Source organism: Amblyomma americanum, chromosome 3 (assembly GCF_052857255.1).
Source record: "Amblyomma americanum isolate KBUSLIRL-KWMA chromosome 3, ASM5285725v1, whole genome shotgun sequence".
NCBI classification, from domain to species: domain Eukaryota; kingdom Metazoa; phylum Arthropoda; class Arachnida; order Ixodida; family Ixodidae; genus Amblyomma; species Amblyomma americanum.
Window position 1 is genome coordinate 142,130,246 of NC_135499.1, and position 14,568 is coordinate 142,144,813.

At 45.4% G+C, this 14,568-nt stretch overlaps 1 pseudogene; it reads left to right on the forward strand.

Annotated features, from left to right (window-relative positions):
• Positions 1–1,593: 1,593 nt before the first annotated feature.
• Positions 1,594–13,981, forward strand: LOC144124165 (steroid 17-alpha-hydroxylase/17,20 lyase-like; annotated as a pseudogene).
• Positions 13,982–14,568: the final 587 nt, after the last annotated feature.

The following is a 14,568-nucleotide window of genomic DNA, read 5'->3' on the forward strand; positions in this document are numbered from 1 at the left end:
GCTGATAACGAAGGCATTCGCGCCGCAAGGTGCAGAACAGCATTGGCGACATATTTGGGAAGCCCCAGACAAAGGCGCAACGCCTCACGCTCCAAAAGCAGAAGAGGGCGAAGTTTATAGGCAGGAGCTCCTGAGAATAAAACACACCCGAACTCCAACATTGGGCGGACGTACATTTTATAAATCATCAGAAGCGTATGCCTTCTCATGCCTGACCTAGCACTACAAAGCCTGCGCAGGATGCCAATGGCCCTAACTCCTTTTGCAGAAACTTGCTCAATGTGTGGCCGCCAGGAGAGAGTAGAGTCGTATATTACACCGAGATACTTCACCGTCTGAACTTGAGGTATTATGTTATTTCTATAGACCAGGCAGATATTTACTGGAACAGAAACTGGAAATACTAACAATGCGCATTTCTTCACATTAAGGGTCAGATGAATTCTTCCTAGCCAGTTGTCAAGAACATTGAGGTAATTTTGCAGGGTTTGATAAAGAGTGTTGTTACGTCTCGCCTACGACGCGCGGTATAGCCGGCGCGGATGCAACGGACGCCGCGGCTTCGTTCAAAGTGGCGGTCATTTTGGGCCCGTTCAGTGCTGCCGTAACGCCTCTCGCCAAGCGCGTCCAGGCAGGTTTCAATGCCACGTGTCGTCGTGTGTGCGTGTGTGTGTGTGCATGTTGGTGCCCACGCTTGTCAAAGCGCGGCAGCCGGGGAGAGGAGCTCCCCAACTGGGAGGCGAGGAGGTCTGACCGGCGCCGGCCCGGCGGACGCGCACGTCACGTCTGAACATGTCTGAGCGTCGCCGTATCGGGCGCCTCATCCCAAGCCGTTCCTTCTTGCCCTCGACTCCGAGGGTATAAAAGCCGCTGCCCCGGACGCCAAAGAGAGACTTCGATTTCTTCCTTCGAGTAACGTGGTCGCCCTGACCGGCTGCTCTTTTGCGATGCCAGAATAAACAAGTTGTTCTGTTGCCAGTCGACTCATCCTTTGCCGGGACCTTCGGATGTTTCCAGCTGTGCCCCAGGCCGCCAGGCCAACGCTACCCTTGGGGCTTGCAACCCTTTTGCAACAGTGTGAATGTCACCTTCTGATGCAAAATATGCAATATCGTCGGCGTACACATAAGTTTTCACATTTTGAATGCATGGAATTGAGCTTAGAAAAATGTTAAAAAGAACAGGTGAGAGAACTGATCCTTGCGGAACACCTCTTGTCTGTGGAAATCTCCTTGAGGAAACACCATTTTGGCAGCAGTAAAATTCTCTATTTTCCAAATAAACAGAAATCCAGGCTACAAAATAGCTTGGGAAGTTGAGTTCCTGTAATCTCAGTAAGTCTTTAGAGAAAGAAAGAGAAGTACACTTCTTTTTCTTTGGATTATATATTTAAAAAAAATCTAAATTTCGCGCTGCTTTCTGTGTACCACTTGAAAAAGCTAGCCTTTGAACCTTTTTGCCTGTGCGTGTCTTTTTCTTCAGGCATCTTTTACAAGAACAACCTCGGTCAAAAGTGATCAGGTCCCATGGCATGCTTCTGAGCCCTGTTGTCGTGTACTTTCGGACCCACCTAAAACTAAAAAATACAGAGGGATGAGGACAAGTGTGTTTGGATTGGGTTTGGTTTATGCGGATCTAACGTCCCAAAGCCATTCAGGCTGTGAGGGACGCCGTAGTGCAGGGCTCCGGAAACAAGCGTGTTTCTTTCACCTGCCGGGATTTTTATATTTTGGTGCGCTGACCATCCCAACTCCACGGCTTAAATGCAAACCATACGGTGTGAATATTTTTACCAAGGCTGCACATTTTCACTCCACTTAGAACTATAAAGAAAGAAACATCCGTGTTCTCCGAAAGTAATCATAATGGAAGTGGTGTAGGAGGTGCGTGGGAACAAACCCGTTGTCGGCAAGACATCGAGAAATTTGGAAATTAATTTTCGTTTGCAACCTTAGCATATTAGCGGTGATTTCGGCCGAACATCATTTTCCCGCTGGCTCGTCTACAATATATGCGACATATAATCAGCTTGCCTGCCTTGGTGATTAATTGTCAGTTTCAGAGCGCTAAAGTTCCAGGTGTATTACCTCTATACTGTAGCAGACTCTGAAGAAAAAGTAAACAGAAGCGACCATCAGAGACAGCAAATAAATCTTAATCAATTGACTTTCAATATATGCGTACTTGTCTGATGAACAGAAAATTATTCTCCCACATTATAGCAGCACTGCGTAAAGTCAAGAACCTACCGTGCCAGGCAAATGAGTGGTCGAAGGTGTACGGAGACGTGTTCACCCTCTGGATGTCCCACAAGCCTATGTTGGTTCTCAACAGCTACGCAGTGATCCGGGAGGCGTTTTCTGGATTGGAGGCACGAGTTCGCCGGACGCTTCCCGACATAAATGGCAAGCATACTGAAGGAGATAGTTTCAACGTATACACAAGATGTGTTCCTTTTAAAGTAGAAATGTTTGCAAGTTCGTGGCGACAGAAGAAAAAACGAGATCTTGCACTGAACTGGCCGGAAACAATCGCAAGCTGTCCTGTGCGTCAAACCTATAGCATATATACAAACATTTATGCGAAAAATAGGCGCGTGTCTTTAATCTCGCTACCATGCTCACCGGAGACCTAGTTCCAATTACTTGTGTCACCCGAGACGCGTGCAACGAAGCGAGAAAGACGTATTCTTAACCGGCTAGATGGATCGAGAAAAAGCCGCGATGTTCACGTCTCTGTCACTAGCACATGTGCGGCTGTACTAAAGCACAATAAGTGTCGCATATTTAATAGTTAGTACGCTATGGCAACGCTTCATGTCCCCTGCACCCAATCGCTCACGCGCTTTAGGTAACTGTGCGTGAGGTCCATTCAGGCTCATAGGAAATGATCTATTTTCTTTGAGACATAGTCGCAGCGTGAGAAACAGAAACACATAAGGAAGGAACATTCACATACACGAACATGTGTTTTGGTGCCTGCGCTGCTATTATGTTTCCAGAAAGTCACCGACTTGCACAGCAGCTAGTCTTACTGGAACATTTTTCTTGTACGTGCAGTGAACCTGCTACTAAATGCAGGACATGTTAGAACGACAGCGCTACAAGTTTTGCAAGCAGTAATTGATTTTGCCAGTTGTGGGATTATGTCACCGGCATCTCAGTGAAGCATTAATCTTTCAAGAACGGCAGGTAACGAATATTCTTAGTGATAATGAAGATAGGCCGCCCTTCTCTACAGTATTCAGAAATACCTGCCAATTTTTAGCGAAACGTGCGGCAAAACCTGTGAAGAGGGCTGCTCTCATTAAACGACACGAAAAACTCGGTTGAAGCAGGCCGAATACAAAAGGACCATGCTTGCATGCTTAGTAGGAAATAAAGAGAGAAAAATAGCAGCAATGCAGTGTGTCAGCGGGAAGAGCTTCGCAGCGCCGGTGGAAGAGTGTACTAGAAAACTTTATAATGCACTCTGCGGGCTGAAAACTTCCCGTGTCGGTTGCCAACCTCCGGTCATTCGTAACTTCCCTATTAAGGTCGCTAGAAAAAAAAAACAATCTCTTATCAGATGGCAGTTTGGAGGACATTCCTTTGAAACTTTTATAACTGCAATATTTTTAAACTCTGTTGAGCAGTTTTGGAGGTTTTTGTACATTCACATATATCAAATGCTATTGAATGAGTTGGTGCGGTATTAAGGTAATGGACGTGCAGTATGACTCTGCCCACTTGAAATAACAACTAAAACTGATAGTCCAGACTTTGTTTAAGAAAGGAAGAGCTACCCTTACTTTTGTCGCTATTGGCGAGCAGGGCTGATCGCAGGGCTATAAAATTCAAAAACCATGTTCTGCCTTCTACATCCGAGCACCACACATTTTGAGAAGCTCTTGCAGTTGTGAGAGATGTTGTCTTGGCCGGATCCAGGCACCTGGTAGGTTATGTTAAGGAAACGTATATACGTGGACTAATGCAGGTTTGAAACAAACAACAAACGCTTTTCTCTAATCGCATTTTGCTCTTCTTCTAGAGGCCTTGCAGACTCAGGGAAACCATGGCATTCTTTGCGAAGATTATAACCCTCGATGGTCGCTCTGCTCGCAGTGGGGTGAGTACTTAATGGTTGACGGAAAACAACCGCTTTATTGTCATCCTGCGTTCTACCTCTCGGCCTAGTAAAACTCCATGAGGCATTTAGCACATTGATGCAGGCATCAGGGTATAATAACAATAAAGATCGCTTCTTATGTTTGATTTTTACAACTCCAAATTTGCCGTTATTAGTACGGCTGTTTGCTGCATCATCAAATGCCGGCGTTATCTAGGAGCTTCAAGTCATGATTTTTCTCGGATAACATAGCACAGAAAACCAGAGGAAGAGGGCAAAACAAGGGACAGGACAAGCGTTTCGTCCTCGTCCTCTCGTGTTTCTTCGGAATGTTTTCTATGTGACGATGAACTACCAGCTTGCCCAAACCTATTCACTTCTTTGATTTTTCTCGTGGATGTACTTGGCCTTCCTGGAGACTAATCGCCACACAATTAATTGCAGGAAATATGCCGTCATCGAGGCACTTGAGAAACTGTGCACAGACGTCGTTGACTCCTACGTGGACTCCTTAGGAGAAGGACCGCAACTGGCCGATTCTAGAAGCGATTTTTCCGCATTCTGTACGACCTGACAGGAATTTCCGTCTACGGAACAAGGTTGTAAACACTTTCTGTTCTCACTGGATATTGTTTTGTAAATACAGTAACGTTTTCTTTAAGATTCCTGAAATGCTGAAGGCACTATACAGCATCAGGAATATAAAAACACGAACGAACGCAGCCCCGTCTTGTATTAGGCGGGGGGGGGGGGGAGCTAAGAGACGGATTCCATGAGTTCCTCACATGACCCCTTCCTTGTGTACTGGAGGCGCATAATTGTGTTAAAGAGCAAGAAAATGGAATGATATTTCGTAACTGACGAGCGTAAACTTGATTAATAATAAAGGAGCACATGCATGTTGGCGTTGATTGAGGACGGCTGCTCTAGAACGCTAACCACGAAGTGCGAATCATCACCACGTTACGACGACCCCAGCGCCAAATATTCGATACTCATTTTGTCGTCACCAGAGGCGTCAGTGTCGCAAGTTTCTACTTTCCTTCATTTTGCTCTTTTTTTCCTGCCATGGAATGCCAGATATCCGCCTACTACCGCCACCTGCAGCCGCATAGCAGCAGCGACTGAGTATGTTGATGGGAATCCCTTTCCATGTTTAATGAAACCACACTGCTTATATTTATGAAACTTTGCAAATTCACGCTTTTGTTGCAGTCATTTCAGCTCTTCATACGGCCGTGTGTAACATGTGCAAGAAATTCATAGGTTCACAGAAGTCAGAGAGAAGATTCAATGCGCATGCAATCTGTGCGCCACAGTGGTCATTTCCTTCAGTTTTAGCTCGAGTTGTTTGCACAGTGGGGCGACAGGAAATCCAAGCTCAAGTTCGGCAGCGCGATGGCAGTGCCGCGCTGCTTCCCTGTCGGCGAGCGGCTCCACCCAAGCAGGTGGGGTACGAGGTACTGTATTGTGACGTTTACAACAGTACTACACTGAAAATGAAGAGACAAGATTCATTCAGAGAAAAGTAGCGCAAGAAAGAGAGGCGGTCAAGTCGTAATCATTTTCATCAGGCAACCGTAAAGCACGTATGCTCAGCGGCCTGCCAAAGGATAAGGCGTGCATTTTTTTTTGCAGTTGCAGCCCCTGCGCTTCTGCTGCAACGTTCCATAAGTGCGAGTAGAGGAAAAAAGAGGGCGCAAGGCGCAAGAATTTGTTCAAAGATTTTCTAATATCAGAAGACAATATAGAATGCTTTCAATGGTGTTTACGCCCAGGATTTTAACGCGAATGCATTTTGCGCAAGTTACTAAATAATGGCAGTGGTTTAACACCACTCACACCGACACCATGTTCGCGCGATGAGTCTACGTCAGTAAAGCCGATATTCTCAAAAAGGTCAAGCGCAGGCCTCACGTTGAAACTGCAATTATAGAGTCGCATTACATTCGGCTTCGCAGCACTTAAATTTCAGATGCCTCGTACCCAGTCCAGGGAACAGTAGTGTTGTAGTAGTAGAAGTAGTGTTCCAGGGAATGGAACAAGCATGCCGCAAAAGCCATTATGTTAATTAGTTTTCCTGAATGCAAAGAGCATTTTTCCGCACACCGCAAACTTTAAGCACCGTCTTTACACGGTCACATTTGCAAGGATGCAAAGCATAAACTAAAGCATGCTTCATGATACAATGTGAACGGGAACAGCGCGAAAAGAGCAATTTTCTTCTTAGTGGCACACTTCAAGAATCTATACAGGAGTTCTGTTTTCTTCGTCAGTGTCACTAAAATAAAAATTCCTTTTCTCGAGTTATTCTCGGCCGGAATGCATCAATACCAACTAATAAATAACACTATACAGAACAGCTACTGAGTGTGCCGCTTGGTTGCGCATTTCTCTGAGAGTATTTTCGATACGTTGAATATATAAGGAAATTAAAAACCCGCCACGTGGCTCACATCGTACACGATTTGATGGTGGTCCCGCGACACACATTTTCAGTTTAGCCATTCGTCGTCACTGCCGATCGTCTTCTTAATCGTCTGCTCTACATAGACTCACGTGATCGAGCTTTTCTCCCTGAAGCATGTTCATCGTGAAAAAAATTGGTCTGCACGCTGACATATTTTAAAGCGGAGCTGTGATCGGCATATTGTTTGTGCCATAAAATCAGTGGTGCAATGCTCTGTACGCGCACGAGACCGCACGAGAAGCGCGATCAAAGACACCCGCGCTGGGACGAAAGTCCGAGTTTTTATTTTTTACTTATACTGAGGAAATCGCGCTATGTGGTGCAAGACGACGTGATTAATACTGAGGAATTCGCACTAAATGGTACAGGACGACGTGAACACAGACAGATGAAGAGCGTATTTTCAAATGGTTGATTTCAAATTGTGTGGCGATTTTATGCAGAAAAAGATAACATGAAAGAGTGAAGAAAGAAATCAACAAATTGCATCCCAAAAAACTTCCTTCGACTTCCTATCCATAATCTATAGATAAATAGCATAAAGCAAATAGTACAAATAGTATACTCTAAATACTATAATAGTACAAATATTATAAGTAGTGTAAATAGTATAAACATTAGAAACACCAACTAGCCCCCGCTCTTGCCCTGTTTATGTTTTAACTGCAGATGGCGCTTCCTCTCAGGAACAGTAGCGACTCTTGGCGGTGCTTTCGGAGCGTACTGGCTTTACGGGAATGAAAGCAGTTAGTTTCACAGTTGAACCTCATGCCAAAAATCTAAGGCGATATTCGGAAAAATTAACACGGACACACAATTTCATCGTGTGTTGCCAATGCGACAGCATTAGCAGCCGTTGATACCTTTACCGTAAGTGACTTCATTTCCGTTATGGTAACCTCGTTTCCTCTCATCTAATCGGAATGCTCTAATCTGGCGACGTCATTTCCCTCCAACAAATCAGCGATTTTATCTTCCGGTGTGCATTTCCTTCCCGATGAGGATTTTTATACTATCGCATTAAAATATAGTTAAGCTTGTTTCATTACTGAGCTATCGTCTACCGAGATATTGTGACTAGCTGGCATTCGTGCATTCGCCAGTCACTCCGCGCTGTTGTGAATAAAGTGTTTCTGAATTTCATTTCATTTATTCCAAGCACTGAAGTGCATGAGGGGGTGAGAGAAAAAGCTGCTTGTGGGCAGCTTGACAAGCTGGCACCCCTTAATACATAAGGGCAAGGGAGACAGAATACAAGCGGTACGTGAAACAGAAAGAAAAAACACAAATTGTGAACATAACTGCCAGAGAAAAAATCAGTTGATATTGAAAGACATGACACGATTCTATAAATACAACAATAATATACAAGCTTTACAGAGCGAGAAAGTCGCCGCGTCCTACACTGAAATGCTAGAAAATATTTTTTAAATGTGCAAAAACACCAACATACAGGTCATATACAACCAAATCTACATCCATTAGAATACATATGCGCTGATACAAATCAAGTGTATGTACACCAAGTTAACGTTTCTAATATAGTAATGTATCCTATCGTTATTAGGAAAGTGGTTTAACAGTCTAGGAATTGTTTACGACAGCATCTGCCTTCCGTAAATTGTTCTTGATGAAGGAACCTCCCAGTGTTCCTTGTGCCGTGTATGATATGGTTGGTAGTTTTTGCCTGTGTTAGTCAACTGTGATAGGAAGTTATCCTACTTTTTATCTTTTATTAGGGCTTTACACATTTGAGAACAGTATCTCCGATTATTCTGCTACTTTTGGCAACAGACAATATTAGTCCATGCTAGGCGGCTGGACTCGATGCATTGTAACATAAGATGAGGCGTAAGAGAGAAATAAAGATAAGTTTTAACGTCAAGAAAGGAGGTACTACGGAAATAAAAAAGAATCCAGTGGTCACCTTTGCGGACGGAGAGGACAGTTCACCGAGCGGCGACGGTTAGGCCTGGTGAGCAGCACCAAGGTTACAGCACTGATTTAGCTCGCGCTGAGAGGCGCAGCCTGCTACTGATGATTTCGTTGTGCAGGCTGCATAAGGAAAGCAAGTACATCAGGCGCATTGAAGAGGTCGACAGGGAGTTCTACGAGACGGCCTCTAACGGCTTGCCGAGTGACATTGCCCCCTGGCTTCCTCCTCTATCGCAGGCGAGAAAAGAAGACAGAGGCCATCTTTCGTGAGATGTGGGAAATTATTGACAGGCTGTACACCAGGGCTGAAGCCTCTTATGTAGCAGGTATGTATTTTCAAATTTGTCCATTCATGGCTGAGATGTTTCGTGATATCCAATACCAATCTGCGCAGTGCTGTAATCAATAAATCAGCAAAAAATGAATGAACAACAGAATTTTAGGCTTGGTAGATCACTGCTGTTGTCCTTAGTATTGACCATGGAATACCTTTTTCCTGCAGGAAAGACGGAAAACTTTACCCACGCAATGCTCGCCGCTTGCGAAGAGGCCATCCGGGATGAAAAAGGCGACGCGGAGTACCTGACCAAGGGAAATATGGTCCAGGTCGTTCTGAACGTATTTGGCGGTACGTACGCTGCGCCTGTTCTGCTAAAAGCTGGCGCTCTTCCTTTGTAATTTAACACCGTTTTTCTGGCCTTAATGTTGAGCAGCATTCCGCCTGAGGTAACGCTGATCGTAAGAATGTCCCAGTTAAAGCAAAGGAAATAATTATAATTTTGTATCTGACGAGGGTTAGATATTGTGTGAGTTTTGCAGCTGGCAAGGAGCTGATATTCTTTACAAAAGATGTTTTACAAATATACACAATATGCTTCTTTTTGCTGACCTATAATGAGTAAAAACTTGAACGTAAACGTGTAAAGTATTTTTCATTCCAAAATTATCACAGTTTTTACGAAGCGCTTGCATCAAGGTTGTAATTCCAGCCCTCTTTTTATGCGTAACTTTTGTAGCTCTGAAGAGTTTTCGCGAAGACTGACGAGCGCGCTTGTTCCGTAGTTGCTTTTGGCAGCGCTGCAGAGCAACGGTAGAACACAAAGATTCCCAGGCTCGTAGAAGTCTTATGTGTGTCTGGATTGTCTGCCTAGGCTTTAGTTATTTTTCTCTACTTACGAAACTTATTCTAAGTGCAGGCGACAGATGTTGAAAGCCCACGTTAAAATCACCTGATAACAGCTCACCGAAGCTCATTACCTCCTCTGCCACACGCTCAGGCATGCGAATGCATTTCTGAACGCATTATCGTCGCCATGCATGCCAGCGTGTTCTGCAGACAACCATTCAAGCGCAGGAAACGCTTGAAGTAATGCTGTAGGATGTGAATTTATTTGCCCACGTGCAGTATACGGCTACGGGTTTGTGTGGTGCCCCACAACATAAGACTTGCGATACAATATTCATCATGATGCGGCTGGTAGCGTAAGAGTGCTTAAATTATATGCCTTCCTAGCTGCCACTGATAGATCGGCTGGCCAACTTCAGTGGCTCTTTCTACGGATGGCGAAGGATCCGAAGATTAAACAGAGGATTCATAAAGAAATTGACGACAGTATAGGTAAAATGAGCCACCAATTACAATATCTACGATACAATGCTCATTCGAATTCTCTTTATTGCACTACGTATGTATTCTCTATATGGCGCACTGTTAAAATAGTTTGTAAATGCACTGTATTGCCTCTGCAGTAAAGTTACTGTTGAATGGACTCTTTTAAGGGGGATAACTGACTTCAAAAAACAAGCCCCGATGCCGTGCTTTTGTTAAAGCTTTTAAGGCAGGCAGGGTCGATGTCCTATGCGCGCTACATATGGGAGTAGCATCACTGAGGTCCATAAATTTTGTGATAATTTGGAGCGCATGCCACCAGCCTAACCACACTCTATGGAACAGGATTAAAAAAAAACGACCTCACCAATTGCCTAGTTTTTCAGGAAACCATGAGACTAGCTTTTAAATATAGGCATTTTCTTTAACAAACTTAGCTTTTGCGGCATAGTAATGCCAGTGTTGGCGGACGTACATGAAAACACAATAATCATTTCAACTATTAGGTTGAATAATTATTTTATGCTATCTTTTTTTCTAGTACAGCTATGCGCAGGGTTGCAATTAGATATTCGTATCAGGCGGTTAGCAGTAACCATATAAGTTTTTTAAAAAATTTGATTACGGAAATACACCTCAGTGCTGTGACAGAAAAAAAATGGCTGTGGTTTAGCTCTGGTTAAACCAGGAGTTACGCGATAGCTACAGCTGGCCGAATGGAACCCGCTCCGTCGAATTGCAAAGTCAGTCTATCGCCGCTCCGTTTCGCTGGGCGTTCCCTCTTCATCTTCGTCCCACTTGACACGGCGCATGCGCACAGCTGTTGCGCGCCGCCGGCAGCAGCAGCTGCCCCGCACCCCGCGACCAGCTCACGTGACCAACGGCCGCACCACGCGATCAACCCACATGACCATCCACGTGACCAACGGCGCCGCCACGGTGGCCACGGCGCCGCCATGCTGAAGGCTCAAAATGCTAGCGTAATGTAGCTATCGCTGCAAAAAATTTCGGCAGTGTCTCTTGATTCTTGCAAACAGCGCGTCTTTGCAGCACACGCCGCTACGCCCACCAGATCCCGTCACTTTGTGGTCCACGTGTCACGGGAACTTCTCTATCCCGTTTAGGCACGCAGTGAACAAAGGCGAGCACTGTAGCACGGGCGTGACAGCAGATCACGTGCACGTACGAAACCGAATGATATGTAGTTGTGAAAAAAAATCACTACATAAAAAAGAGAGATTACGAGAGAGTTACAACAAAGAAGAGAGTTACATAAACGTCGTATTGATCTGAGACAGTTAAAAGTTTTAGGCGGACCCTCAAGACAAACTCAAGTTGTCCTAAATCGATAGAATACTGCATTTTAAAGACAACGAAGCTACCTTCAATGAGTGCGCAGCTGTTATAAGGCAGAAAAGGCAAAACAATTGGCTGTGGTTTCGCTCTGGTTAAACCTGGAGTGACCCGATAGCTACAGCTGGCCGAGTGGAACCCGCTCAGTCGAATTGCAAAGTCAGTCTTTCGCCACTCCGTTTCGCTGGGCCTTCCTTCTTCATCTTCATCCCTGGACGTGATTCACGTGGTGGCCACCGTGGCGGCGCCGCCACGGTGGCCACAACGCTGATGCGCTGAAGGTTTGAAATGCTAGCGTAATGTAGCTATCGCTACAAATATCAAATAATGGTGTAGACATCACCAGTCAATTTCGAAAATAGACTGCGGTGGTTCATGGTTTATGGGGTTGAGACTCCCAAGGCAACTCAGGCTATGGGGACGCCGTGATGGAGGTCTCTGGATGATTTCGACCCCATGGGAGTTCTTTAACGTGCACAGTACACAATACACAGTATCGCAATGTACATGCACTGATCTAACATTTCGCTTCCATCGAATTACGACCGCCATGGCTGGGATCGTGCCCGCGTATTTCGAGTCAGCAGCCGAGCACTATAACCACTGAGCCACCGTGGTGGCCGCCAGACTGAGATGTGTCGGCCCGCATTTTAGGTCGCGTACGCCAGAGGCTCGATTGAACCGTCACACACTTCTAAATAGTAGTCCGGAGTCTGTTTTGGTACAGAGGTCAAGAATGTGAATCAAGTAGCGGAAAAATTGTGTAAACGCAATTTTCTCAGGAATGGAAGCTTTCACCAGAAGGAGACTTCGAATAGATTTTTGCTACGAGCGAAGACTGCGTGGCGATATTCTCAGTGTACTTTTGAGCCAGTTCTGAAGACTGATATTTCGTTGAGTTCATTAGCTTGCTGTGCTTAACTGGGTCATCGTTGTAGTTGGTACCTTTTCTGTAATTGTGCCTTAGAATTCTTTTGTGTTGAGCCTGGAAAGCCCTTTCTTTTTTTTGCCTTGAGGTTTCAGCCCAAAATTTTCTTGCTGTATTTTCCAGGGAGCACTCCGCCTACGTACGCAGACAGAGAGAAGCTTCCCTTCACTGTCGCCTGCTTGATAGAGACGCTTCGATTTTACCCTATCGCTCTACTGGGCTCACCCCACAACAGTTCGACGGGCACCAAAGTTGTTGAGCTGTCGTTGCACTTTTTCCGGTGACGTAACAAATTCAGCGAATAGACAGATAATGCTGCGCAGCACCTAGCAACACATACATGCAGAGAAGACGAAGGTGTGGATTGCGGTTTTGAGCGTGAAAACGACCAGGTAGCGGCTGACTGGGAGCGCACGTTAATATTATCGCTCATTGAATCATTGATCCTTCTGCTCACTAATGAATAATGCGTACAAAAATATCTAGTTGTTTATACACATTTAGTCTTACTGCCATGTACCGACCTCACTTTGTTCGCCTTAAACGATGTTGTCGCTGTGAAGGAGGCACTTTGTAATGAAACGAACTATGATGAATTCCCCGCAAATTTCGTTTAGAAATCCGCGCAGTTACAATCGGTTCAAGGAATCTAATACATCTATACTAGTTACAGCATTGGGTACCATTCAAATATTTTTTTAGGCTGCTAAAAATAAAACGACGCCCCACCGTTTTTCGCAGAGACCGTGCATTCAGGCACGTGTGGTCACTCATGCTATATGACTGTTTAAAATACTTCCATGTAGCAAAATGTAAAAAAAAGCGTTCAATATGCCAAACTTGCTGAGCGCTCTGCTGGCTGTGTGTTTACTGCTTCTAGACGAATAACGCATGCACGATCTTGGGTAAGCGAGCGATAGAAGGGACCCTGTCGGTCGCAGAAAAATGGACTTAAAACGATTATGAATATTTGTGCTGGACATATTACTCAGAAAGCAAAAGTAGGGCCGTTATTCAGCCTGAGTTTGCACTTGCATGGCTACGTTCTTTTGGCGTTAGGCATTTGCGGGGAAGGCTCTGCAGGCTTAAAGCGGAATAATGGTCCCGAAGTAAAAGGTAGTGCGCCACCTACAGCCTTAGGATAGCGAGAATTAGCCTAGGACGATCACTCACTGTTGGTCTCTACTGATAAGCTTGCGAAGAGAACCTTCGTGGTTATTTGCGCATTAACTGTCCAACGCACTCATCGCTTAAAGGGGACGTGTACATACCAAAGTATAGGGGAATAATGTACAACATGCACTGTGTCAACCACGACCCCAAGCTTTGGGAGCAACCTGGAGAATTACGGCCCGAGCGGTTCTTGGATCCGACCAGCGGGAAGTTCCAACAGGACGCTCCTCCGCTGCTTACCTTCGGCATGGGACCGAGGATTTGTCCCGGAGAGAAGCTCGCCCACGTCGACATGTTCTACATTCTCGTGCGACGCATGCAGTGGCTCAGCTGCACCGCTCCGGACAATCTCTCTCTCTCGAGAGAGAGAGAGAGAGAGAGAATGAAGGAAACGCAGGGAGGTTAACCAGATGTGAGTCTCCGGTTTGCTACCCTACACTGGGGATGGGGGATAGGGGTTAGAAAGATGACAGAGAGGAAAACGCAAAAAAAGAAAAAAGAAAGGAACGTGCACACATGGAGACACACACACACAAGGCGTTCCAGTTAAAGTCTTTCACACAGGCCGGTAGATTGTAAGAAGCGCGAAAGCGCTTGCACGGCCTTCTTCTGCGACGGTAGGTCCTTTCGATGCTGTAGAATTCTTTTTTCGGATAGCGGTTGGTCGTCCAGTTGGTCAAGTTCGTGGCTAAAGCATGCCCTCTGTGGACTGTACTGCGGGCAGGAGCACAATATATGGCCAATTGATTCTTCATGGCCGCAGTGGTCACAGGTTGGGGTGTCGATCATCCCTATGCGGAAGGCATAGGCTTTAGTAAAGGCAACACCCAACCAAAGTCGATATAAAAGCGTGGCGTCTCTACGGCTAAGCTGTGATAGCGCTCGAAGACCTAATGTTGGATCAAGTGAGCACAGTCGCGTATTTCTTAAATGTGGCTCATTCCATTGCGACTCGGTGCACTGCCGAGCAAGTAGGCGGAGCTTCCGTGCCGC